The sequence below is a fragment of the Ischnura elegans genome, chromosome 2, assembly GCF_921293095.1.
Source record: "Ischnura elegans chromosome 2, ioIscEleg1.1, whole genome shotgun sequence".
NCBI lineage: Eukaryota > Metazoa > Arthropoda > Insecta > Odonata > Coenagrionidae > Ischnura > Ischnura elegans.
This window is the reverse complement of record NC_060247.1, coordinates 114,280,961-114,308,693: the sequence shown is the minus strand read 5'-3', so window position 1 is coordinate 114,308,693 and position 27,733 is coordinate 114,280,961. Positions and strand designations below refer to the sequence as shown.

At 39.7% G+C, this 27,733-nt stretch overlaps 1 protein-coding gene across 2 annotated transcripts in view; it reads left to right on the top strand.

Moving 5' to 3' along the window:
* The first annotated feature begins 6,350 nt into the window (after window positions 1-6,350).
* Window positions 6,351-27,733, top strand: part of LOC124154437 (pyruvate carboxylase, mitochondrial) — a 105,482-nt gene continuing 84,099 nt past the window's right edge. Inside the window, exon 1 of one of the 2 annotated variants that reach the window (XM_046528152.1) lies at window positions 6,351-6,416. The gene's annotated coding sequence lies outside the window, so the exon portion shown is untranslated. The remainder of the gene's footprint in view (window positions 6,417-27,733) is intronic. The other variant, XM_046528153.1, reaches the window with a different exon arrangement.

Sequence of the window (27,733 nt, the reverse complement as noted above, 5' to 3'; positions counted from 1 at the left end):
CAAAAATTTGTATTTTTTTATTATTATTTTAACGACGTGATCTTATGAGTTGAGTTGCTGGATACATGTTTTCACTCTTTTTTTCCAAAAGTAACCCTTCATTTGTTAAAAATTTGAAATTAAAATTTCCTAAGTATCCTGTCAAATTTGTGATACCTTCCCGCAATACACGCATTTTTATTTTTTTTTGCTACATTTCTTAGCTCTTTGTCAATACTGCGGCGAAAACCCGTTCAGACCAAATCATTTTCTGATAAACTGTAATAAAAATAGTAATGCAGCTAATGTTAATTTTTAAATCTGGAAATGATACATAAAATTTTTAATTTTTTATTGCACTAAAGTAAATATTATGAATATTTCCAGCGAAAGTTTTGCTCCTTTTCATGGAAAATGTGACTGAGCGATATGATATCCTCTGGAAAAGATTGTACAATTTCATACATAGGTTTATGAATATAAAGGAAAATTTGTATAAATGAAGAATTATTTTAATGTAACATATTGTTTTACAAATCAGAAATTGACAAGCATATGAAGAAGATTTTTTCATTTACTAATTGCTATACATCAAATGATATCATTTTTAAAAAGAAACAAATTTACATAGAAAATATAAAAGATATACATTTAAAAAAAAACAATTTATTCAGCTGTGTAAATAATTTTCAGTGTAACAAATTCTTATTATACCCCTGAAAACACTCAAGACACAATCGAGGCTCAGCCAGGCAGTTGGAGCAGTAATATGATGTGTCCTGGTGGACACTTTTTTTTAGGCACTACCTACTCCTTTTCTGTTTTCTTCTTTTCTGTCTTTCTTATTTTCCACATAATCAGGGAAATGTCCTGATAATCCCTTGGTTTTGAATGAGGCGGGCTAGAATGACTGTCTCTTCAAAGCAGTCAAGGTATAGCTATAGTCATAAGAGATTCTATAATTTGAATTCGACAGTCGACGAGAGGAGTTTTCAAAAATTTTCGGTGAATAAAAAAATACGGTTCAGTAACAGTAAGTTCAGCAGATGGATTCCCAATTTTTGATTTTTGAAAATTTGATGGATTTCCTTTCAATGGGAAAATAAGACAATATTTGATCCCTATGTTCGATGCCACTCATGTAATTATTGTATTCAACCACCGCCAGTGGCTTTTTTGGCGTACAACCTCGTCTTTTCGTGGATTCAATCATTTTTTTCCACTGAATTCAGCGCTGATCATCCGCAATTCCCTTTTATCCAGCCACCTTAGGATACAGATTTCATCCTCAGAAAAGGCCTCCACCATCTCACCTTTCTTTGATTTCTGGGAGTGCACAACAGGAGAAATACCCTTCTTGGCTCGCCGCAATGTCACCGTCACGTAAGTTTCCCCATTTGGATGGAATCTAGAACTGGCTACACTGTTATAAAAGTTATCCATATAAAGGATTGGCCGCAGTCAAAATAATTCTCCGTCAATTTTTTACAATATTCTCCGAATGCACATCTCCAGATTCTTCTAAGTTGGAAGATGCTTGGTATTCGAGGGCATGCAGTGCCAAACCCTTAGCTTCCATCAATATATACAACTTTATTGCGTACATGAGGTGCTTTCCCTTCATGTATTCACTATATTGCAGCCTCGCTCTCCATGGAACCATAGACTCTTCCAAACTCAAATCACATGAGGGGGTCACTACTATTTGTCCATTGTTTCCTTGAATGCATCTATAACGGGACAAATTTTGAATAATCAGTCCGTCAGAGGGGTATTACAGACAGAGAGAATGTAGATGGGTTCTCGTTGAAATTAAGAGCTTGGAGAATTGACATGAATGGATCACGCGACTTCTGTCTTCTGAAGCAATGCAAGTCATATGAAGGATAAGTTTTCACTACAGGGAATTTTGATCATTCCTATGTGAAAAATAAGGCCAAAAAGTGGGGAAATTCTCCTATGGTTAATTATTTCCATCCAGTTATTCTCGTTTCAGGACACGCATTGCTCAATATTGCTCATTGCTCGTATATCCTCGGACGTATATATCCTGGGCCGGATCAGTTTCTCTGTGGTCGGCGGCTTAGGTGATGTTGTGACATAGTTAGGTGATGTTGCTCTCTTAGGCATTTTTTTGCTGCGGAGAATGTGAAATATAATGCATGTAAGGGCATTATATTTCACATTCTCATTCACATTTAATTATTATTAAAAAATCAAGTATGTAATGAGTCTCTGATACAAATGTAAGTGGAATTAAGGATGGGGAAATCTAGCTATTGTGCCTAAAAGGTAAATTGTAAAAACTAAATTGCAATGTGGAACAAGGACTTCAAGAAAGTTATTGTAAAATTAATGCAAATATGGTATTAGTTCAAGTGCAGAAAATAAACATAGTAATAATAACAAATTTTTCCATGATGAAATCATAGCAAATGAAATTCACTCGAAAACTTTAAAGGCAGGAGGAAGGAAGCATTTATTATTTATTGTACTAAGAGATTATAGTTACACATACCTGGAGTATATCCAAAAATTAGGCAACCAGCCAAGCAATTTACCACATTAGAGTCAATTAACACTAAAAATAAAAATAACAACAAGGGAAAAATATGTATTTCCATTTCTTCTTGTAAAACCAGTAAAATAAATACATGTTAAAAATTATGTGAAAAGTAAATAAGAAAGTCAAAATACCTTGTAATGAAGTATCTTACATCTGCTCGTCAACTGCAAACGGATCTTTTTTTATTTGCTTTGAATATGTATTAGTAAAATTTTATTTTTTAAAAAAGGTATAAGAACAATTGAGAGCAGATATGACTGTTTTCCGCATTATGAAATGAAAGTAATAATGAACTGTATTGTAGAAACCCACCTCCAAAGACGTGCTTGTAGAGCAAAACCGGGTAAAACAGAAAAATACAGAAAAAATTGAAAAAAAATATTTTCAGAGCTTTCCGCTCAGCAAACAGGTGAAGACTGTTGACTGACCATCTCCCATACCCTGACACCAGTGGCTGGCACTCAAGGCGGAATATAACACCAGAGGGAATCATGATGTAACCCTTACGTCCTCAGTCACTCAGTAGCGACTGCCATGACGTGGATGTTACATCATGAGCACGGAACATGATAAGGTGAAAAACCAACAATGGACGAAACAAGAAAGAAATAGTCAGTAGAATAGCCCATACAAAGAGGGCTTTCTTCTAAAAGAAGAATCTTCTCACAGCTGAGAATTTATGCATAGAAATATGCTATGTAAAGAAACATTCATCAAATGCAATGTATGGGGCATGTTTCTCTACGGAAGCGAGATGTGGACGTTGACAGGAGGAGACAAGTCAAGAGTGGAAGCATTCGAAATATGTTGCTACTGAAGAATGATGAAGATGAAATGGATTGACCAATGTAATCAATGAGGAAGTGCTGGGAAGACTGGCAGAGAATAGAAGTCTTCGAAAAACCTTAATGAGAAGATGAGACAACTTAGTTGGCCACATAATTAATCACGATGGCTACATAAAAGCAACTGTAGAAGGGTAGAGGGAAGGAAAGAAGGGCAACGGACGGCCCTGAATAAGTTAGATCATCATCATCATCACCGGTCAACAATCCTAGGATTGGTTTGACGCAGCTCTCCACTCAGTTCCCCTATCAGCTAATCTTTTCACACCTACGTATTTCTTCTCTTTCACATCTCTCTTTACGTGTTCCATATATTTTGTTTGGGATCTTCCTTTTCCATTCTTGCCTTCCACTTGTCCTTCGACGATTGTCTTCATCAGGCCATCATGTCTGAAGATGTGGTCTATAAGGTTGTTCCGTCTTCTTATTAAGGTTTTCATGAGGCTTCTCTTCTCTCCTACCCTTCTTAGGGCTTCCTCGTAACTAACTCGGTCGATCCATTTGATTTTCATCATTCTTCTGTAGCACCACATTTCAAAGGCCTCTATCCTTGCTTTCTCCGCTGCGGTCATTGTCCATGCCTCACTTCCGTATAGGAGCATACTCCAGATGTAGGTTCTTATAAATTGTTTCTTTACTTCCATATTTAAGTTTCCTGCTGTAAGCAGGTCTCTCTTTTGGTGGAATGCTCTCTTCGCCTGGGCTATTCTGCTGATAATTTCTTTCTTGCTTCTCCCGTCACTAGTTATAGTTAGGACAGGTAATAAAGGATGTAAAAGGGAAGATATATGTACATCACGATGAAAAAGCTAGCGGATAGGAGTGAGGGATGGAGAGCTGTATCAAATCAATCTTAGGATTTTTGACTTATGATCACATTAGTCTAAGTTGCTCTCAATTCTTTTGGAGTAATCAGCTACCTTTAGTCAAATGTGATTTAATAATAAGAGCCTTTGAATTTCATCCAGTAATGACTGCTTTAATTATTTTCCACCAATAAATTGATTCACTCTCATTTTAGCTATAGAAAGACTGTTTGTTGCTCTTATTTTCTTGTTCCTTATACTATTCTGTCTGCTTTCTTCTTTACAATTCCCTGCTGGAAAAATATTGAAGTACATATATCATACTTTGGAATCCTTTTAAATGTTAATATTGCCTAAATACTAAAATTTGTTTAATTAAATAAACTTTACTGTTTTAAGCAATCCACTTTCACAAAATACTTGAAAATATTTGCTGAAATCGACATCATGTCCTTTGAATTGTAGTCTTCCATGAGCCATATTAGACGATTTCCAATAGAGCAGTTATGCATTTGCCCTTGCAATACCTATTATGTATTTCTGATTTTGACATATTCCCACCTCTAAGGAATAATGGAATATTATAATATTCCATTAGGTATTCTCTATAGAGAATTTTCTAGAGCAATTTTTTCTAGAACTTTCTGAAATGGAAGCAAGTTCTACTTCTCCAGAATAATTTATTGTGTTCTGGAAGGTTTGGAACGGAAGGTTTCTTTGATGATTTAGAATCATCTGGAACATTCTAAAGCATTGCCAAAAATTCCACAACCAGAAATTCCTTTGAAGGTCAAGAGCCTTCTGACAGATTCAAGAACATCATGGAACATTGTATTAGACCCTCTAACAGTCTAGAAAATTCAATGTTGAAAAACCATGAAGTAACCAGTATACAAGTCCTGAGTGATAAAATATCAATTCAAGTGGGACTAAAACCCCCAAACTCTACATTAGAAGTTGATAGCCATATCCCTGCCTCACTGATGCCTGCTGTAACATTCTGGAAGCTTCTAGAACATCCCTGTGTACCCTTCTACGGGTTGATAAATGTGAAGATTAAGGTCTTCCATGCCAATTCATGTGCCTCTGATCTCATTTTTATTGTCATAGAAGCTGACTAATGTGCCAGTGAAACATTCAGAGGAGGAAAAATGGGCATTGGCACACTCATGAGTAAAAACTAGAATACCTACTTCTAGAACACTCACACAAGCACAGTTAACAACTCTTTGATTCCCGAGTCAGGTATGAGTATATCTAAGCTAACATTTACAAGGTCAGTTATTTCAATTCTACCTCCTGACAGAGTTCATATAATTCCTGGAAAAATAAAAGAGATGGTAATAATGTAAGAGGCTTACAAATGCAATACATATTTAATTTTGCCAGCTCAATGGACAATGCTTAAATATAATTGGAGAACATTTAAAAGCCAATTATATAAGCAGACACTGTAATGTTGAGAAGTATTGCTTACTACCACGGCACCTCGGAAAGTCGCGGTGCCTAAGGGCTTCCCTAACCTCCCTAAACAACGACCTTGATCTGCCCATCTAGTGACCACCCCCCTCATAGTTTAATAGCTCAATATCACAATCTGCAAAAACACTGCTAAGGATTATGGCAAATGGCAAGAGATGTGAGCTAATTACCAATTGGAAGACGATAAATTTCAATTACGGAGAGAAAAGTCAACTTGAGATCTCATAGCTTTGATGAGGACCGATGCACAAATAAGCATTAAATTATTTCAAAAACAAGTTTGCTTGCATTTTGTTTTTTAAAACTGATGTTGTTAACTGTTATAGAAGGAGGTTGGTGACATATTAAGAGGAGAATTGGGTTCGTAGATGCAACGAATATGAACAGGCATAACCGGCATAACATAGAATTACACAAGGATGTCCTATGTGAGAATGTATATGCATGGTGGTGCCGTAGTAACATTTTAGGTTTAATCTTCTACATAATCTTTCTGTAACTGAATATTTGTGAAGGTGAAAATGACTATGTCAAATACTTATTTTCGGAATGGTTCTGTCAATTCTATCGTGATGAAATCCATAACGTCCTTTCTTCAAATATGCCGGGTTGTTTTGAGCGTCATTTGTTCTCTTAGTTCGTGTTCTTGCCGCTAGGAGTCCAGCAACATATTTTAAGAGGGGCTCGTGGGGAGGGGAATGTCTGCTGGCCGACTACGGAGGTGGATGTGAAGGGGACGTAAGTGCTCCAAATTTTCTAATTTATTGTTATTATTCGCTCTGCTTTGTATGTAAGCTCTATAATTTGTTGTATTAGAAGTTTCCTTGAGTGATATGGCATGAATGTTAGCTATCGTCTCCGTTCTCTGTCACAGTTATTGAAAGATGTTTGTTTAGCCCAAAATTTTCACTTATGTGCCTAGTGTTTTGGGCATGATTTTCCTTTTTTTATTGTATTCGCTCATCCTCACGTGAACTCGAGAGTGTATGCTATCGTCCGAGGAATAACCCTTTCAGTATATGCATTATGGTTTCGTTTACCTCCTCTCATTCTGCTCCATTATCATTATTCCAGTAACTAGTTGCAGTTGTACGAGTGTATAAATATTCTTAGACAGCCTTTGTTGGGAAGATAAGTGACCCAGTGGGTAATAATTGGGACGTCTAAGTAGTTTTATCGATTAGCCCTGGCGTCTTGGGTTTCGTACCGGTCTCAAGAGTAATACACAACGTGATAACTACTTATCGAATAAAGAGAGGTTCATGTCATGTATTCGGTGTGGATGGCTTCATGACTAGTTTCAGTTATGGTAAGTTGTAGTTACTCATGCATGGTACCTAAGGGATAGAAATGCGGTTATTCATTGATATCAATATCGCCGCGAGAAATTTTATGGGATCATCGTAGTTGTGTGTCGAAGGGTGAACTAATATCATGAAATATGATTGAGGTCATGTTGTCCCTTTTGGGGTGAACGTGTACATTCAGTGTTGAGGCAGTGTAGTCGTGGAACTTAGGAATTTGAAGCTTACACGTGCCCTATTGTGTGTGGTTTGTTGGCTTTGAGACCCGTCTTCATCACGAGAACATGAAATTTGTTGTGTAAAATTTATAATACGCGCGTCTTCGTATTATGCAACTGCAATAAAAAAATTTCCTCCGGATGGTAGAGGAGCCCTTTTGTTACCACGGAATGCGCCGTGCATTTTCCAACTTGGATTCATCTCGAGAGACTATTTTTGAGTGACATTTAATTTGTCTGGCCATCCGACCGCACGTGATGGAGGGCGTATATTACTGCAACGCCTCTTGTACGGTGACGGCGAGTCATTAAAGGAACGCATAAAATAATTGAGGAGACTGTATCGCGTCAGTAGGTAACGCCTGAAATGTTTCGTTTGTTACAGCCGTCGTTTGGGGGCGGGGAGGGGGGTGTGTTGGTGGTGAGAAGGTCAGGAAATTTGATCCGCGGGTCATCAGAGTTCAGCGGGGTCCATGCAATTGCGTCACCGAATGTTTCACCCAGCGCCTCCCATCTCTATTGATGGGTCCCCATCTGTGAAAAACTTGGGAAACAGATGCTTTACGAAGTCACTTATGATTAGCTGGAAACCCCCATTTGCGAACAAGGTTACCACGCAGATTGTAGCAATATTAAAGCCTGAAAACTTGTTTTATTCGATACATTACATTTCATATAATTACTCCAGGCAGTATAACAGGTCAAATGAAATAAAAACCTATGGATTGTGGAAATACGGGGAGACTTTTAGCCTAGGTGGTAAGTCGTTGAGCACCTGATCGAAGGGTTTATGGTTCGGACCCCTCGTATAGTCTCCAGGTATGACAAACCAAAACCTTCGAAGGGCAAGGTGGTCCAGGGAAAATAATGTGCTCCCATTCCATGAACGTGTGAAGTTGCATGTCTGTGCCTAAGTCAGGTGTCAAGTCTACCCTCACCTACTGAAGTAACCTGAAGATTGTATCGCTGAGTAAGAGTGAATAGTTGAGTAATTTAGGTGATGGTTAGGAGTTCTTTTTATAGAGAGGGAGTTGATGTGCATGCGAAGATTATTGTGTATCAGTAGTATTTCGGGAGTACTCCGGGTGGAAACTTTGGTGGTTTGCCATGTATCGACACAATAATGGAGTGTCGTGTTCACGGCTGAGGTGGGGGGGGGGAGGGGACTTTTACCCCAAATTGAGCACCGAGACCGTCTGGGGTGTAGAAACGTCGCCGAAAATGATCACCTCTACCCGGTGTACTTCCCGGAAACCTGCCGATGCGCAAATCCACCTATTAAGTGTCAGTAGTCCTTACTCAGGATTGAATCGCTCATTTTGATGTTCAGTGCCTTCTTATTTTTCATCACCAAGCATTTGACGTTTCCATCTCGTCCTGTTTATCCTGTTTTTTAGGCTTTTCAATTTTTGCCTCGTCATGCTTTTACTTGAATTTCCTTTGCGCTCATGATAGTGGTCAGCTCTTTGCCGTCAGTAACTTAGTCTCGACATCTGTTCGAGTTTTCACCCTGTCCCTCAGTCTCCGTGTATTAGAATGGCGGACATCGAAATGTGTTCGGGGAGGAGGATAGTGTTCCATCTTTTTGTGCCAGTTCTTATATAAGACAAACGAAAACCATGCGACATGATTAATCAGAACTGATTGAGAAAAGCGTCATCGTTGTGTACGAATAAATTAGCGTTGTTTTTTTTTCAGGGAAAATGATTTGATGTGTGTGCATGAAAGTGATAGCGTACTATGTTTGATGGGCGTTCGTGGAATGGTAGATCGTCGTTGATAGTGCATTATTTGGAGGGGGCTTACTATGATCATTTGCAAATATCTTTGCGACTGGCCCAGTCGTGCAAGCTCGGAATGTTTCGAGCGGCCTCGCGGCAGGAGGTGGGACTTACGACAAGGGGTATTAGGTGGGGGAGAGAGGGGCGGGCGTTGCCGTTTTTCATCCAAAGACTACGTTAGTGCATGGAAACGAAATACTGTGTCGAAAACTCTTTCCGCTTGGCAACACAGCTAACTTACGAAGTGCACGCCACGAAGGTCTGAAAGCCACTGAACTTCTCAGAGACCAAGCTGAGCCTTTCGCATTTTGTTGATTTTCAGGGAGCCACGTGCCCTCCGCCCTCAAAACTTGGTCCTGCCTCTCGGTCGCAAAGATATTTGAACTCTAGAACTGTGTGGGGCCCTCAAAAGTTTCATGAGGTTTTTGGACACTTTGGCATCTCCCGCTCTCTAGGTCCTTGTGTTGACTTTAGAAGTGAAGAGAGAGAAACTCAAAACTGGATTGGGAAATGTCGGAAATGTCGATGAACTTAATATGTACCATGGATGAATATTTTTCGTTGTAGCAGCTGGACGAGAATTTTGGATGCCGGCATATCGATTGATCAATTGCTCTGCGGTTATCGTTATAGATCATGGATATCATATCGTTTATAACGATGGGAAAGTGGGCTGTCGTTACGTCGGTGTCCGGAATTTTCACCCGGTTGTCAACCCGTGAAGAGCCATCTCCTCCGTCGCCCAGCAGAGCTTCAGATGCATCACAACTTTTATACCTTCAGTTTGTCTAATGATAGTTGTGTGTCATAATTATTTATTTGGTGGAAATTATTTGCTGAAAAAATAATAAGGGTCTTAATTAGGGGCGGGTGGTTCCGAAATGGAATTGTATAGCGTGACGCATTTCAAGGTCAGTAGCGGTGTTTCAAAATACAATGGGAACTTAATGACCACGCATTTAGCTTGTGTCGTCCGCATCGTCAGAGTACGAAAATATCGTTTTCATCGAATGGAGTGCCTATTAGCTCGTAGTAGAACTAGGATCTGATCCCTACCTTGAGTATTGTGATTGTCAATCATGTTAATTGTAAGAGAGGACAATGTTGTCCTTAATTCGCTTGAATAATTAATAAAGACGAAATTATAAAAATTATAAATTATGGTATTCCAGTCCTGAAAGTTGAACATTCTGCCTTCGCAGACGTTTCGGTACACGGCTCGTTCCCATAATTTTGTGCTAATGACCTAGTTAGCAATAAGACCGGGACATTCTGCAAATTGAGTATTTTGCGTTACCCGGTATTGTTGATGTGCTCAAAGTCGAGATTTTTTTTAGATCATCAGTTCAAGCTCAGAAAAGACTTCAATAATTAATGTGAGCATCTACCCGAACGTTAAACTCGCTGTTATTTTCGAAGTGTCGTTTTTTAGCCTATTTTTTAAAACTTTGTATTTCCGCTTACATCTGTTGTAATTATTCGTGATTGCGTAAATACTTCAGTTAAATATGCGGTAGGTTTAGTTTGTGAAAATCTACGTTTAAAAAACTAACATCATCCACACCCACATCTACATATCTATATAATACCCTGCGAGCCACCTCTAGGGTGTTTGGCAGGGGGTGATCAATCACCAAATCCACCACCTGGTTCCTGCCGATACAGCACTGACCTAGTCTGTTATTAGAGGCGTCGTCGGTCTGGAGGACGAATGGTCTTTTGCAGTCAGGGTGGGGCAGAGAACAAAACCACCACCTATGTGATTGATAAACTGAACTCGTGCACTGCGATTTAGAAGTAAATTTTTAGTACTGAGCCATGTTAATTCTTCGAAGTATGCTTGACTGTAGTGGTTTGATTATTGTGGGCATCCAGTCTAGGTCGACGATTTTGCAAATTTTAACCTGGGGGGAGACCCAAATAGCTCGAAGCGATTATAGGGAAGCTGCTAAAAATTCCACCCAAACAAGAGGCACTACAGGGGCAATGTGGAACGTGTGCGATCAGCCGGGAGAGTGGAGCAAGGCCGTCCAGGATCCGAGAGGGTTGACTAATGTAAGGGTTCAAACTCCCTTTCCTCCCCTTCTCAGAGACGCGGTCGTTATGTTACCCCCTCCGAATGAACCGCCTTCAAAGCGAAATGCGTCTCTTCTCCGAATGAAGCCATCCCGTCTTATTATTTTTTTATGAGACCCCACGGCCTTGGAGTAGAATGAGAATGATCGCTCGTTGCCGTAACGCGATTTTCGTTTGTTCGTCATTCGCTGTCGTTCCGCTTTCACTAACGGAGTGCTCGAAGGCTAGAATTGAAATCGAGAGTTGTCAGGTCGTTGACTTGGCGTGTGTGGATACTACGTTCTCATACATACGTGCGGCAATGTCAGCGAATGGAAGTGCTCACTGCAGACGACCAGCAAGGGACAGGGGACATGAGGGGGCGACCACCTCCTCCTTGATTTCTGGAAAAATCGAAATTAAGGTTGACTTACGGACTTTACTTACAATTTAAAGAAATAAAAGGATGAAGATAAAATGGATTGACCGTGTGAGTAACGAGGAAGTGCTAAGAACAGTGGGAGAAAAGAGAAACCTCCTAAAAACCTTATGCAGAAGAAGGGACAACTAAGTTGGCCACATTTTGAGGCACGATGGTCTGATGAAGACAATCGTTGAAGGACAAGTGGAAGGGAAAAAGGGCAAGGGACGGCCCCGAATGAGTTATATCGGACAGGTTATATAGGATGTAAAAGAGAATAAATATGTAGCTATGAAGAGATTAGCGGATAGGAGAGAGAAATGGAGAGCTGCGTCAAACCAATCTTAGGATTGTTGACTAATGATGATGAAGGTTGACTTCAAGATGGCTCTAATGAAAGATTTTATTTAAACGGCTTATAAAACAATGTTTAAAAATGATTGGTCAATTTTTAAAATCCGTTTGTCTATGCATATCAAACCTCCGTCGCATTATCTCATTGTCAGTGGTTTGGCATGCCACTAAAGCGGAGCGGACGTAATGACCCGTTTCGAAACGACGACCTCAATCCTTACCTACAGATGGCGCGTGATGAGACGATTTTGGGAGTCTATTTCCAAAGTATCGAACGATATTCATGTGACCTTTGTTGACTGTTATGGAAGTATGTAATTCTCCAAGATCCATCTATGAACTCCCCTCTCCGAAAATAGTTTGACTTCAGATTATTTATTGTTGGTACCTGAACCTGTTTTTTTGTTGGAAGTTTTCTTGGCTTTTTTCCATGATGGAAGAAGTTTTGCGAGCGTTTCTTCGCGGTTAAATATCTTTTGAAACCGCGGTTTCTCCGGCCACCGTCATTTTCGCGAGATCGTGAACCATTTTAGTGAGCTATGTCCAGGTATGACATTCGTGTTTCCATTCCAATATGGATGTGAAAGTGTTTTTCCGTGAGTATTTGACGCGAGCGCGTAACCGATTGCTCCGCGACACGCGACCCGTCAGTATTTTTTTTTCTCCGAACGCGACAACGGTTGTGTTTACTTGGGAAGCGACTCCAGTTTGACGGACTTGGAGCTGGCGGGAATAGTCCTGACACTTTATTAATGGAATGGTGGAGCAATGCTAAGGACAGTTATTTCGAGACGTTAAAAGATCGCCCTTGGTGTTGGTAAGTTACTTGTCATTGTGCGGTCTGTTTCGAATGGTTGCTTGTATCCTTCCGTTGCCGCGCTAGCAAATTCGTTTATTACTCGAGGAATGAGATATTGAAGTATATGTCTCCTTTTCTATATCATCACCACGCGTTCCATTTCTTCTAGGTCCGAAGTTAATCATTGCCATGATAATCCAGGGGCTTCGGATTTATATCTCCTAGTGTCGAGGAGGGAATGGTAGATTTTGTAGGGCTATGTTATAGCGTCCCGCGCTGTCTTTACATCTACATAATGCCAACCAAACCACCGAATGGGGATACAAAATGGGTATACATTTATAAAAAGGGGCGAGTTTTTCCCCCAGTAGCAGTATCCAAAATACATATGCACCTAATGTTTTTTGGTAAAAATAGTCGTGTGAATGACATGAAAGCCTCATCTTTTCGCCTCTTAGAACTTATTTTTTGTTTACCACATCTACATATCGATGGCTAAGTTCTAACTACACGTATCTCTAATTCGGCTGGTTTGACACAGGTATCTTAAAATGAGTGTAATAACATCAAAAATAAAATACAAGCAAAAAAAAAAACAACTCTTTGTTTGCAAATAAATGCTCCTTTTTCATTTTTTATGAACTTTTGGTTTTTAATTTGAGTGTACAAGTAAATAAAATTAATAGTTTTTTTGCTCTCCTGTAAAGTTGCTTTTTTGAGATACATGTTGTTATAACTTAGCCATCGATATCCCCCTGCAAGCCACCTACCGGGGTGTTTGGCAGGGGGTACAACATCATCAACATGCAACCGAGGTTAATATTTACTTTCGCTAACATGTACTACGCGTCGTATACACTATATCTACATCTACATAATACCCTGCGAGGCACCTCTAGGGTGTTTGGCAGGGGGTGATCAATCACCAGCATGCAATTGGACTCAAATTTGTACACCACACAGTATGACATATATCTACTATATACGACACGTATGTATGACATATGATCTACTATATCCTACTTATGAAGGTCATTGAAGCTATAACATGCCAAATATGCTGTTTTACATACCAGGAATAAATATTTATTATTATTATTATTACGGGTAAGTTTATTTTTATTATTTCCCTTCTCTCAAGTGTTGCCTTGGTGGTACTGTACGGTCGGATGATTGGTAGCAACACTTAACGCACACTTATGAGAATGAATATTTGTGTATTCAAAGCTGAAATATGGCAGTGTGGCGTAGTAGTACCTATCATCACTACTAAGTGTTGAACACAAATAAGGAAGTAATGGGAATTTAATTTTGCGAAAAAAATATTTATTTATAAGTCTTCGTCTAGATTAATGTTATCGCCTTCAAATTCGTCCCCATGACATATTATGCACCTGTGCCAGCGCTTCATTCAGTCCTCGAAACACTTCTCAAACTCGATCTTTGGGATATCCTTTAGCTCTTTCTTTTAATATCATCTTTGCTTGTAAAACGACGGCCCTTAAAGGTTCTCTTTATTTTTGGAAATAGGAAAAAGGTACACGGAGCCATTCCTGGCGAATATGGAGGCTGGGGCATCGTTACGGCATTGTTTTCAGCCAAAAATTCACGAGCAAGCAATGATGTGCGAGTCGAAAATAGCCGAGATCATGAAAACACGTCTAACATTAGCGGCTGCCACTGACTAAGTTAATCGTAAATACAGCTGAAAATGTTGTCATATTTCAGGGTCATGTGTACCAACATAATTAAAAATGTTTACAATCGGAGTCTTCGAACTCTCGAGAAATTAAAAAAATTTAGTTATTTTCTGAACATACATCGTACTACGCATTAGTAATACCTTCATTAACCGTCCATATTCTTGGAAGTCTACGATATATTACTCAAATTTACAGGCTGTAAACGTGCCTATATAACTTCTCCTATTTAACAGCTGTTTCCATTCACTCGCCTGTATTTCATGGTCATTGCTAGTGAGTGGCATCTCAGACCAAGTTGTGAGTGGCACTCCGTGTCTCGTGAATGCGAATTAAATAGTATTAAGCTCATCGCCGACACTTTAGTTGAAGGGAGATGGACACCTTTGTCTCGGGTGATGTAATTCTTAAGAGAACCCTTCACTCCCCTTCATCCGAGTGAACTTTTGTCTTTTTTTCGCGACGAATTGCTCTTTTAAAACTTGAAATTTCATAGCATTAATGGCTGCAGGATTGACTGGGAATTTTGAATATTCATGATGGATTAATAAAACTTTGTATAATGAATATTCAAAATTGCTGAAAAGTTGATCCTTAAGTCATTGATTTCACTCGTAATGCGGGCTCGGCAGTTGAGGTTTACTATCCTGCAGATCGGTCAAATGTTGATTGCGATCTAAAATAAATTTCTGATGAAATCGCAAAGTTTTTTTTTCTTCCATCGTGATTAAAGTTATCATCTTGAAATTTTCAAGATCTTTCAGTCAGGCCTAAGCTTACATTCTCCTGTATCTCAAATATAAACATTTAGTATATTAGAAAATTCTATGGCAATTTTTTTATTTGGGTTACTGGCAAATGTTGTTAAAGGCCTATTCTGTGTGCCCGGAAATTTTATAGATGATCGCTTAAGTTTTGAACGAGTAAGTAGTCGCGAAAAATGGAGCGGTCCAGCGGAAGTGACGCGTCCTCTTAATAGGAGCGGATTCGAGGACATGGCATGAGTGGCAGGTGATGAGGTCGGAGAGAACGAAGCGATTAAAGTATGTCAACATTAGTTTTTACCGAACCGGTTATAATAACGTCAGAGCCGAGATGGGTTCTGAGAATCCAGCGAATTCTTTGAATGGGCGGAGTTACATTTGGAATCGAAAACTGTTTTCTTGAAGTCTAATACGAAGGTTTTTAATCTGAGAGTTAAAGTCCTGCTGCTTATTCGGGTCTTTCTGCCAGTTCTTAGAATGTTGTTGAGTCCTTTGACGCAACACAGTAACTACCTCTCACGTTGAGATAATAATTCGCGAAATGGTAAAATTGCAAGTTTTGGCCAAAATTATAAGTACTCGGATCGGTTTGAAATATTTTTTTCGACGTATCACGTGGTCTATATTCCAAAAAATTACATGTTTGAAAAATCGACTTTTTGAACCGGCAAGTGCTTGCAAATGTTGTCATTTATGTGATACTTGTTATTATTTTCTTGTAAAGTATTCAGGTTTACAATACAATAGCTCAATCAATCATCAACTTTTAGGGCCCCCGTGCACTGGCAACTTTTACAAAGCAACTATTTAGTTGCTTTGAGGAAATTCCATTGAAACACACGGAATTGACTGTGGCCCCGCGCACGGGCGAATTTTTAATTGCCGCAAATAAATAGTCGCCCGTGCGCGGGGGCCCTTATATTATTACTAAAGTAACTTAGATACCAATAACAATGAGTGGATTGGAAGCCAAGAGGTACAAGTCATTTTTTTCTCAACAGAGTTAGGTAAAGCTTATTGTTAGAATAATTACACAAAAACCTGGTTACCAAGGGAAACGAGTGAGTCTGTGCTCTGTGCTGACATCGAGTGGAAAATCAAATGCACTACTAAGTATCTAATTGATCTCGTCTATTTTCGATATCTAATTTCTGTACCTAAATCTGTATAAAAAAGAGAAATCACTTGTACCCAACCCATTCATATTTCTTTTGTTATAACACGTAAGAGTAATTGCACACTCTAACAGCAAAAAGTAGAGGCATAGAGGCACTTGGCAACGCTGTAATATAATAAAAAAATAGTGTTTCGACCAATTTAGTGTTGCACCCTTCTAAGGACCCACCCTGGGTCCTCAAATTATGCACCTGTCCCTCAGTCCGGGGTGGGCTTGCCATCACCAATCCATATCCCACCCACGTTTTCAAGAGGTGGCGGAGGTGGGGATAAGATTATCAATAAAATAGCACCCAAACTCTTCATTGAATACTCAAATAATTATGGAAAAGCTGTCGTTTATTAGTGACAACCTTTTTCAAGTAGCACATTTGAATGAAATAAGTTTTGGTGCTTTTATTATTTTGTAAATTTTTACCAGTGAAAGACACCTCAAGCTATATGTGAGTGGAGTTGAAGTTAATTTATAAAATACGAATTCTTACTCGACTTGAGTTTGAGTTCTGAACTAGTGAGGTAGAGTGAAGAGCCAAGATTTTATCAGGTTCTGGAATATGGCTCCCTGTGTACGTCTAACATCGTCTTTAGAAGACGGAGCCCTTTTTTTGCCTGTTTTTATACCGTCGAGCGCCGATGAGATACGAATCCTTAGAGATAGGTATTCGATGTCTTAATAGTTATCGAATATTACTATTCGGCAATTTTCAGTTGCGTGTGAGAGGGTATGAAGCGACTGGATCGCTCTGTTTATCACGCTCTCATTCACGTATATATTTCGATTCCATCCGATAAGATCTCCTTCTTACTCATGTATAAATGTGTGTGGCGTCTGGGACAGATACGGAAAGGTGGGATTACCTAAGTGAAGGTACCGTTCTATTGGTGAATTGGATCGCGATTCCTATCGAAGTATCTGATGCTCTATGTCTTCGTGAGTGAGTCCTCGCATTCGACGGCGACGCGTGATTGGCTGACCGGCCGTGGGTGGGGACAGTTTCCTGATGACGCCTTTACAAGTGTGGGGTGGGGATTGATAAGGGTGGGAGGCGGATTAATCGAGTGATAAAGCGTCTCTCGATAGTCGCTCTTTGCGATTGCAGTCGATGCACTTTGCATTTAGAGAGGAGAGTATACGCGATAAGCGGGAGGCGCGACAGATAGTAGTACTATCTGATAGAGTGGGAACAAGTGGATTAATCTAAGGGCGCCCTCGGAGCATATCTGCGAGATATGCTCATCGCGTGGTATTCAGAATGGAACTCAGACAGGGTGGCAGAGTACAGACCTTGCGAAAGCCTGCGACATGATTATTGATATGTATAATAAAGAGGGTTCTCTAATCGGCCACTAGATGCGCTGTCACCCGCCGCTCATCAAGGCCATATATGTTAAAGGTTCTGACAACCATTGTTGGGCCCTCTCCTGACAACGGTGTTCACCGACGCCATATTGATTCCTCAATCTATTTGTTTATTCCTTTGCGACAGGTTGATACTGGTGTTCTCGAGTATTTCGTGTCTTCTGGAAACGTTTTATCTGGCCGCTTTACTCCGTTCTGAAATCTTACAAGGATTACAAACGTTCAGATCAAATTAATTTTCATATTTGATCTAAATAGTAATCGAAATCCGCACATTGCAAGGCAACGAAATAGTAAGCATACTATTTCGTTGACTGCGAGATCATGCCTTGCTGTAGTGCTGTTGGATGCAATAATCGATCGGAATAGGGATTTAGGTTATTTCGGTTTCCTGCAGATCCCGAGCGGAAGAAAATTTGGATTGCTAAGATTCGCCGCGATGATTGAAAGCCCACGCCGTACAGCATGGTATGCGAGGTAAGTGTTCACTAAACTTTTCTTTCAATGAGACAGTATTCTATTGTAAGTGATAGTACGTAAATGATCACAGCTTTATGCTAAGCGAATTCGGAATTATATTGATGTTTCACGCTGATTGCAAACTGCTCATGAACGAATGCCCGAGAACGTTTTTCACAAGGAAAACGTTGAATGAAAAGATAATGTGCTGATGTTATTCATGCATCATGTGTTATTTTGATTTGTAATCAGATTAGAAGATTAAAATTTACGATTTCTTTTCTTTTTTAATAGGCTCACTTTAGTTCTGATCATTTTGAAAACAAGAGAGCTGATGGTCGTAAACTCCTTAAACCATTTGCCATCCCAGAGATTTTCGCTCACCGACCCGCGAAAGCTCCTCGAAAGCCACCAGCAAAAAGAGATGTTTGTTCCCTATTGATTGGTGAATATGATTGCTATTTTATCTGGTATATATAGTATTGGTAAAAACGTATTTAAGATATCCACGTATAAAATCTCTCTCTGTAACGAGCGATGGCATAATTCAGGGCCTAGATGACTAATTTATTTCAGTTATAATTGTAAATAAGGAACGGATGAAAGGTTGATTGTGTAGTTGATGACTGTGGACTTGAATAACTATGTTAGTGAAACCTCCGATGAAAATATTTATGAGATTTGGTTATAAAGGAATGTGATGATATATGTCCACGCATTAGGCATCACTAAAATTTTTTTTAGTTTAGATTCCATTGTATTTTCCTTAGTGATCAGTCATTCGAAACCTGTGTTTTAAAAATCCAAGTGAAAAATATAGGCATTCAGGGATAAATTTCTTTATTTCCTAAGCTATTAAGTTAAGGATTCTAATATTTAACTCTTAAAAAGATTAAAACTTGGTGGATTGCACATAGAATGAACCATTGCAATTCATGAATCATCCATGGATATTTCAGATAATGAATCATTCCTGGACCCCAGTATGGATGAACCAGTATTAGCTACAGCTTCCATTGAAGCTACTGCTCCAGCTGAAGCTCCAGTTTTGGATCAGGCAGAAGGGACAGAGGAGGTCAAGGATGAGAAAATTAAACGGCTGGAATCGAAAAAATTAAACGGCTGGTCTTATCATTGCAAAGGAAGGTGAGGACTTTGGAGCAGCAATAGGGTAGTTTCCTTCATCAAAGAAAACAAAAGGTAATAATTGCGATTCGTTACCCACCATTAGTGTATTCATAATATACAAATTATTTCGTTTTATAAATGCCGGTTTAGACGAATGGCAATGGTCCATTTTTATCCTCATTTGAAAAGGGCCAGATTGGCGCCCATGCGATGCCACTCCACGTGACGTCACAGGGACCTAGTTTCTATAGGAGAAGAAAGGAGTTATACATCGTCTGAGGTTACCAATGCATGCATGAGTCACAGATCTCAGGGAAACATGTCTTAAAAATCACTTATTAAAACTGGCCAAGGTCGGAAAGTTTTCCTCGTTTGATAAGGTATTAATTCCTTATTTAAGCCAAGCGCTACCAGGCGGCAGGGCACTAGGCTACCCGCTGGCAGCCTGCGACGTATCAGCGCTAAGCCTCGCCTCAAGGTCACCTCACCGGGCGGAGGGGGAACCAGAAATACGACGTACGGAGAGATTTCCCATCATTCCTACCATAAATACTCTACACGTAATAGTAATGTAAACTCTATGATTCCTACTCACGCGTCGCGTTTTCGCGCGCTTGTAAATTTTCACTTTTCATTTAATCGCGAAAAATAGATATTGTCATTTAAAAATCTAAAAGCGTGAAATACGTACTCCAGGAGTAATAATCTTTCGATTTAGGCAATAAAAAAATAATAGGAAACCACCCTATTGAAGAGGACCACTAAAGCCCTAAATGACTTCCTCAACCCCGACCAAATACTAGCGCTGGGTAAGAAATCAAGGAAGGGGCACAAATGGTCAAACATCACTGTAAAAAGTGCACTACAGCTGAGATTTGCGTGCGGTATCAAAGGCTATAATTGCATTTTAAAGCTAAATTACCCCTTGCCCAGTGATAGAACTCTGAGCAGAAGGCTCGAGGGTTTTAAGTTTTATCCTGGAGTCCAAGAGGAGATTTTTGAATTCCTCCGAATTAAGGTGGACTTCATGAATGAGAAGGAGCGAATGTGCGTTCTGTTAATGGATGAAATGGCCATTGAGGAAAGAGTGGAGCTTGACAGGAGCTCTAAAACCTTGTTTGGTTACACGACACTGCCTCCTTCTGAGGCAGTGGCGACGCATGCCTTGGTTTTTATGTTGGCTGGGGTTTCTACACGATGGAAACAAACAATGGCTTACCACTACACAGGCAATTCATTCAATAGCGTTGATGTAAAGGGTATTATTATTAATTTAACTGAAAAAACCTTCGATATTGGCTTGTTGGTAACTTGTGTTACTTGTGACATGGGAAGTTGTAATCGGGCTGTGTGGAGGGAGTTCGGAGTTACTTGTGGGAAGTATTCAGTAACTTCAAATACTTTTCCTCATCCAAGTAACACTGGCTCTAAGGTATATTTCATGGCAGATGTTTGTCATATAATTAAGAATTTGCGCAACCACCTTCTTGATGGCAAATTTATTTGTATTAATGAAAATGATGTAAGGGATAATGGTTTACCTAGTAGTAGAGTTTCATTAGATCCTGTGAGGAAACTTATAGAATTGCAGGCGAGCAGGGAAATGAAAATAGTTCCCAAATTGAATGAGGGACATGTGGAAGTGAGGCAATACCAAAAAATGAGGGTGCGCACTGCAAGAGAACTGATGAGCCATGATGTTGCTGCTGGAATTAGGTACTGTGTGGTGCACTTAGGTTGGAATAATGAATTTCTCACCACCGCTTGGTTTTTTGAGCAAGTCGATAGGTGGTTTGAGTTAATGTGCTCAAGGAACACTGTAATGGCTCTCAGTAAACTTAGACTGGATGTATATGAGAAAAGTATTCAATTTTTGAAATACTTTGTGGGAGTAACCGAAAGGATGAGTGTTGGGGATGGCAAGTGGAAACCTGTCCAGACTGGAATTAAATTGACTACAGAGACTATGCTGCAAATACAACATTATCTATTAAATGATTGTTCATTTCATTATGTTTTAACGTCAAGGTTTTGCCAGGACTCACTAGAGAATTTGTTCTCCTGTGTGCGGGTTAAAACCCAATTCCATCCCCAGTTCAATTCAAAAATGCCATCAAAATTATAAGCATTGGTCAATTTATGCTTGTCCCCTTCAAAGGGAATAGTGATCCCGATGAGGGAGCTCAATTGGCAGACTTCCTCAATGTTTCTGGACCAAGGGTAGAGGAGGTCCAAGAGGAGGAGACATCGACTAATTTTGAGGGAGCGAGAGGAGGGACATCGACCAATTACTCCTTTGGATGCAGTAGATCAGGGCTCCCTATACTATTTAAGTGGTTTCGTGGTGAAACAGGTTTGCGGGTTGGTACAGTGTGACACCTGCATCAATATGTTATGTGGGGATGGGAGTGATGCGGGTTCCAGCAATACCTCCTTGTTGACCAAAAAGGAGAAGAAGGAAGGTGCTCTCATAAGACCCAGCAAGTGGTGTTGGGAGCTCAGCAAAGAGGCAGAAGGGGCTTTTGAAAATTATAAGGCTATTCTGGGCACAATAAGGTGTAATGTTGTAGAATTTTTGTGTAAAAAAATGAATGTTGCGACACCAGAGTTGGTGAAATGTCATGATATTCGGTCTCTATTTTTGCGCAAATTCTTTTGCTTTAGGATTGACGTACATGCCAAAGCCCTGACTGAAGAGTATAAAAAAACTGCTCGACCACAAGGCCATGGTAGCCGAAGTGTTTTCATGAGAAAAGTTGTGAAATAAAAAGTTTTTTTTCCAATTTTCACTCGCATTTTTTAATCAAAGCTGAATTTCCTCGCGCCTTGTTTTTAAGTTTGTCAGACCCCTGCTGATTCGCACCATGATCGACTGTTCCAGTAATCATAAAAAAGGTAATCGAACTGTATTCTAGCCTGTGACGTGACTGCCTCGTAGTTGAAGTGCCTTATCACAATCTGCAGAACTGCCCTTAAATTGATAGAAAGAAATAACGTGCGTATTCAATGCTGTTGGTTTTACTAAATATTTATTACCATTAGCAGAGATTATTAGTAATACTTTTTCCAGGCTTAATTAAGGTTGAGGAACACTATTTTTATTCGTGTACATTATATTTCATAACTCATTTCATATATTATTATTTATATAGTATATGTAGCACTATATGTCTACTTAGTACACTGGATTGTTTCAACTCAAATTTTCATTTTTTTAAGCAATTATTGCCCGTCTTTAAAAATAGTTGAACATTTGCTTCCTTTTCAACTTTAATCAACGTGCTAGCATTCGTTGGACCATCACCGCTCATTAATTTTCGCTCAGTTTTTTACGCGTTGATGCCACAAATAGGAGATGAATTGCCTCATTTTCTAAATACGAATGCAGAGATTTTCCAAACATTTTGAAGTACCCTACACCGTTGTTACTTTCTTCAGGAGTACATTCGCTGCTGAGAGACGATACATTAGTAATTAGAAGCAGGGGCGGTCACAGGATTTCTTTCTGGGGGGGGGGGGCACAAGCAAGGCCGTATCCAGGATTTTGCTCTGGGGGCTTAAGGATACCTCGTAATACAAATGAACGCAATGATAAAGGGACCTTATTAAAAGTCTTGAGAATTTTTTAAGGGTTTGGGGGGGGGGGGGGTTGGTACCCCCGTTGCCCCCCCTAGATCCGCCTATGATTAGGAGTACTATCGAAACAATAAAGTCCTTCATTCTGTCGCTAAAAGAAAATAAACAGTAACTTTGGCGAGTAGTAAGCGTTCACATACAAGCAAAGATCGTCGGCCTCGGGAATCAAAATGGCCGCCGGGTAGGGTTGTCAGAACCTTTAACATATATGGCCTTGGCCGCTCATGTAAAGGCGTAGCTGAAGGCAACATACCGATGAGACCGTTTACAAGGACAACAATACGGCTCAGGTGTCGTACCTTAGCCGTATTGTTGTCCTTGTAAACGGTCGTTTCAGTTCAGGGTGAAATTGAACTTACTTCCATAGAGTAACACGGCCTTGAAGATGAGAGACAAGTCGTCTCTCGAAACGTCGGCTTATGTGAAAGAATTAACCTGGCTGAGAACCCGAGAATATTTCATCAATGTAGTTATCTGACGGACTGGTGGAATTATTTTTAGCTGCGGCGTCGCTGAGGACACTACTTGTGAAGCTTGTGTAACCGTGCTTTGCAATTGAAAGTCTCTTTGATTTGGTTTAGTGTTAACCTGGGCTAATAGGTCAAAGCCTTTCGATCGCCTTATCTTGTCTCTCCCGGCAGTCATTCTATTGGTCTGGATCGTACGCCACACTGATGCAGCCAATTGATTGGAACCATAGTTCATCATTTACGCTCTACGGATCGCTACGCCATTCCACTCAATGGCCAGAAACTAACGACGTCCTCACCTCGCTCTCTGTTTTTATACAGCAGCTTTTTTTAATGCAATGGAGTTTTTCTTTCAGCGGAGAGGTTCACGGGATTTGCATCGCGTGCACCATTCGCGGAATAGAAGCTGGCTTATTCAGGTCTATGGCCATCTCTTTCTAGAGCGAAACGTTGGCCTATGGTGATAAATTTATTTACAAACCGTAAATAAACGGAATTCTAACAATTGTTATGGTAATCTTCTCCTTCGAAACCAAAAATGCTCAGCTCATCATTGATTTTGAATTTTCGTCGTAGTTCAGTGGGAATGGGTGCTCTAATTTAAAAAAAATGAAGTCTGTCGATTCCAAAACAGGCAGTCTGTAATAAATATCTTTTGATGGAATGCTTTGGAATTTCCTTGATGATTCGGTGAGTCAAGTCCATTATCAGGCCGACAGTACAGAGTAAGTATTGGATAGAGCTAATTTCGGCTTCCGCTCATGTGGCCTAGATTGAAATGAAAAAAATCTCTGATAATATGATGGGTCTTATCGGCTGATTCCGCCATTAGTATTTGTTTTAGCTCTTTATATTCATCGAGTCTACTCCTCAGAAAGAAGAAAAGGTATTTAAATGAAATGTATTTATTTATTATTGTACTGTTTGCTAGTTCTTTTTTCTGGCAAGTCAGCATAGGAATGAGTGAGAGCGTTTTCCATTTCCCTTTTAATGACATTGAAGTTTTAATATTGGCCTTTAGATCGTTGCGCTATCACGTGGAACATTGTTGCTTACACTTTCTCTCGGGATGAGAACATCAGCAAAATGAATTTTTTTTCCCGTGTGTTCTGTGAAAACTTTCTGAAGGATCGTTCTCAGTTTTCCCTTGCGTATTGACAGCGTTTGTCGTCGAGTGTGATTGTTTTTTTTAATAGTCGAGGAATTTGTTTCGTATTAGTAGATTGTGCCTCTTTATTTTGTGGCTAATATAACTGGACCACTTTCTTTTTGCCGGTTTGTGAGGGCGCAAATCTCTTTCGGTTTGGTCACATCGAAGCCCTTCGCAACAGTGTTACGCACATACGTTCCGTTCTGTCCCGCACACATATTTCGTTATCTTTGACCGATTCTCTTCTGAAGTTGATTGAGTAACCTTACTCATTCGCGTCATTTGAATCTCATTGAAATTCACCGTTGTGATCGGAGGAGTTTCCATTCCTTATATCAAGTTGTATGCAATGCTACATTTTATTTCCCGCTAACATATCACGTACGACAGTTCCACTGAGGAAAAATCATTTTCCTTGATAGGTTTAGGAAGCCCATCCCCTCGAATACCATTAAAGAGCTCTACAATATAACCTACCCAGGCCCTGAACAGGCACGTAGTCGGTCGGGGTCTTTTGGGGGTTTGGGCCCCCCGAAATTTTTCCTTGTGGTCACTATCCGCGTTACATTTGCTGTGGAGACCACTAACCTATAGAGGTGCCTATCCTCTTGGCATTACATATTTCGATGTAGCTATATTTCACGTCTGCCGATATCGTACGATGACTGTAAATTTCTTTACTATACAATCGAAATATGTAGCTGACTTAATGAAATGCATGGATTTCCGATATGTGCAAATTAACCACAAGACCTCAGTATAGGCAACCCGAATGCCTCCAAAGGACCCCCGAAGCGAATTTCTGGCTACGGGTCTGGCCCTGAGGATTTTTAGTCGGCTTCAGAGGAAAATCCCAGTTAAGTTGAACGATTTGTACTCTGTGGAATATTCACACATATTGAGGGTGACTCCGATGCGATAGGCCGCTGGCCCAATCCGTAGTTGTATCCTTCAACCACGGTAACCAATTGTATTATTCTCCACTTTTTTGTTTTCTACCTTCGCTGAAGTATTTTACTTTAAGTCTATCTGCTAACGTATCCCGCTGTATTAACCCGGGGTAAGATTGTGTGTATAACATGATTTTAGTACCATTATTTGATCCGATATCAAGTTAAGAAAACACAACGGCCATACAAAAATTAGAAATTCAGTCCAGACTGGCTAAAACATGAAAAAAAAATCCGTGAAATTTTTAGATTTGATATTCATGAAGACGCACGAGAACTAAAAATTCCCCGAAATTTGATAAATACACCATCGTTCAAAACAATTCTTTCCCGCGGAAGCTAAAGGCGATAGATTAATGGAGGCTATTTTGATCCAATGCGGTGAGCTGTACTATTAGTAGTATGCGTAACGTTTTTTGTACTGTGTGGTGCAAATGTGGGAATCCTGCTGCATGCTGGTGATTGATCACCCCTTGACAAACCCTTAAGAGGTCAGTGGCGCAGCGAGGGGGTTTTGAGGGATAACCTCCCCCCCATACTTCAGAGAAATGTTAAAATTTAATCCATTTTACTTAATTGGATAAATATTACGTATAGAATAGTGTAAGGATTAACAAAACATCCCTCGGAAATCCGTAACAATCACCATTTTGAACCATATATCTTAATAATTTTCTGGGGTACGGCACCTGAACCTCCCATATTCCATAACCCCATTAATTAGTTGCTCCTAAACCCCCCCCCCCCCCTAGCATTTAATTCCTTGCTGCGCGCCTGCTAGAGGTGGCGCGCAGGGTATTATGTAGATGTAGATGATCACAGTAATGAAAGTAATGGCGACGGAGAGATTTTCCATTCGAAGTTTATCTACGGTTTATAAAAGAACGGTTATAGCATGACGATATCCACAAATTGCATCATCACGGTTTTTCATTTACGATTTTTAGCTCACTTTTGCTTTGAATGCTATACATTTCACATGTCCGGAGTATTCTACATCTATATACTACCCCGCAAGCCGCCTCAATAAACGTATGGCGGGGGGTGTCATCGTAGTGTAGCAGCTGTTGACAAATATAAAGGAAATTATCTCAGGAAATTACGCCTAGAATTCATTAAATCCCTTTATTGTTCGGAAAAAAAGACGAATTTCCATACCTATCCGTTCGGCAAAATATCTTTCTTAATTAATATTTTCTGTCGTACCTGGGAATATAATGAGGTTCTATAATGATGTTCTCCGCCTGTGTCGCAGTAGGTGTAACGTCACCAGCGGTAATTAGGAAGGGAATAGCTTGGGCATCCATAATCTCGGGCTATGATGGTACCGTTGGCCTCTTTATCTCTTGGGTGTTAATGAATGCCAAACGAAGCGGGCTTCACCGAAATCCATTTTTCATGCTAACTTGTTGGACCGCAATCAACGTGGCGATCGGCCGACTCTTAAAGGAGACCGTGGCTTGTGGAGGAGTAGTGGTGGAGAGACTTTACGATAAAGATACATTTTGAAGATTATGGCCTCACTTCGTAAATGCTGCGCGTATATTATTTTCCCTACGAGCTTGTTTACATTTGCACCGACTTTAATCCTGAATTTCATATAAGGAATTACAGAACGATTTCCTGTTCTAAGAAAGTTCTTCGTTGAGATTTTCTCAAATCCTGCGCATTATTGCTGCGCTTTGAATTCCGGCGGTTAAATATTCCCGTGGGGTCTGTGTTTCGCAATGAGCGGTGTGTTTGTAGGTAGGACGAGTAGTCACTTTGTAATTAAGGGATGTTATACGAATACTTATGCCATGTCTATAATGATATATAATTTGTATTCTTCCATGTAATTATTACCATTCAGGGAAATAATGGTTCAAGGCAATATGTCTGTAATTAGCCTAAGTTCAGAATTGTTAAATACGGAACTAAAAAAAATGGAACCAAAAATATTCAATGCCTAAAGAAATACACAGAAAGGAATTATGTGCGTAAAAATGAATAGAATACGGTAGCGACTTTAGAATGAATTACAAGATAGAATATACAACTCGTATGAAGTTAAGCATCATGTACACAGTATACAGGTCCTTTACAGTGCTCTAGGGAATTTTGTGCGTAAAAATAAACAGAAAACTATTGTGACTGTAGAACGAATTACAAGATAGAATATACAACACGTATGAAGTTAAGCATCATGTACACAGTATACAGGGCCTTTACAGTTCTCTAGGGAATTTTGTGCGTAAAAATAAATAGAAAACTGTTGTGACTGTAGAACGAATTACAAGATAGAATGTACAACACATACGAAGTAAAGCATAATATACACAATGTACAGA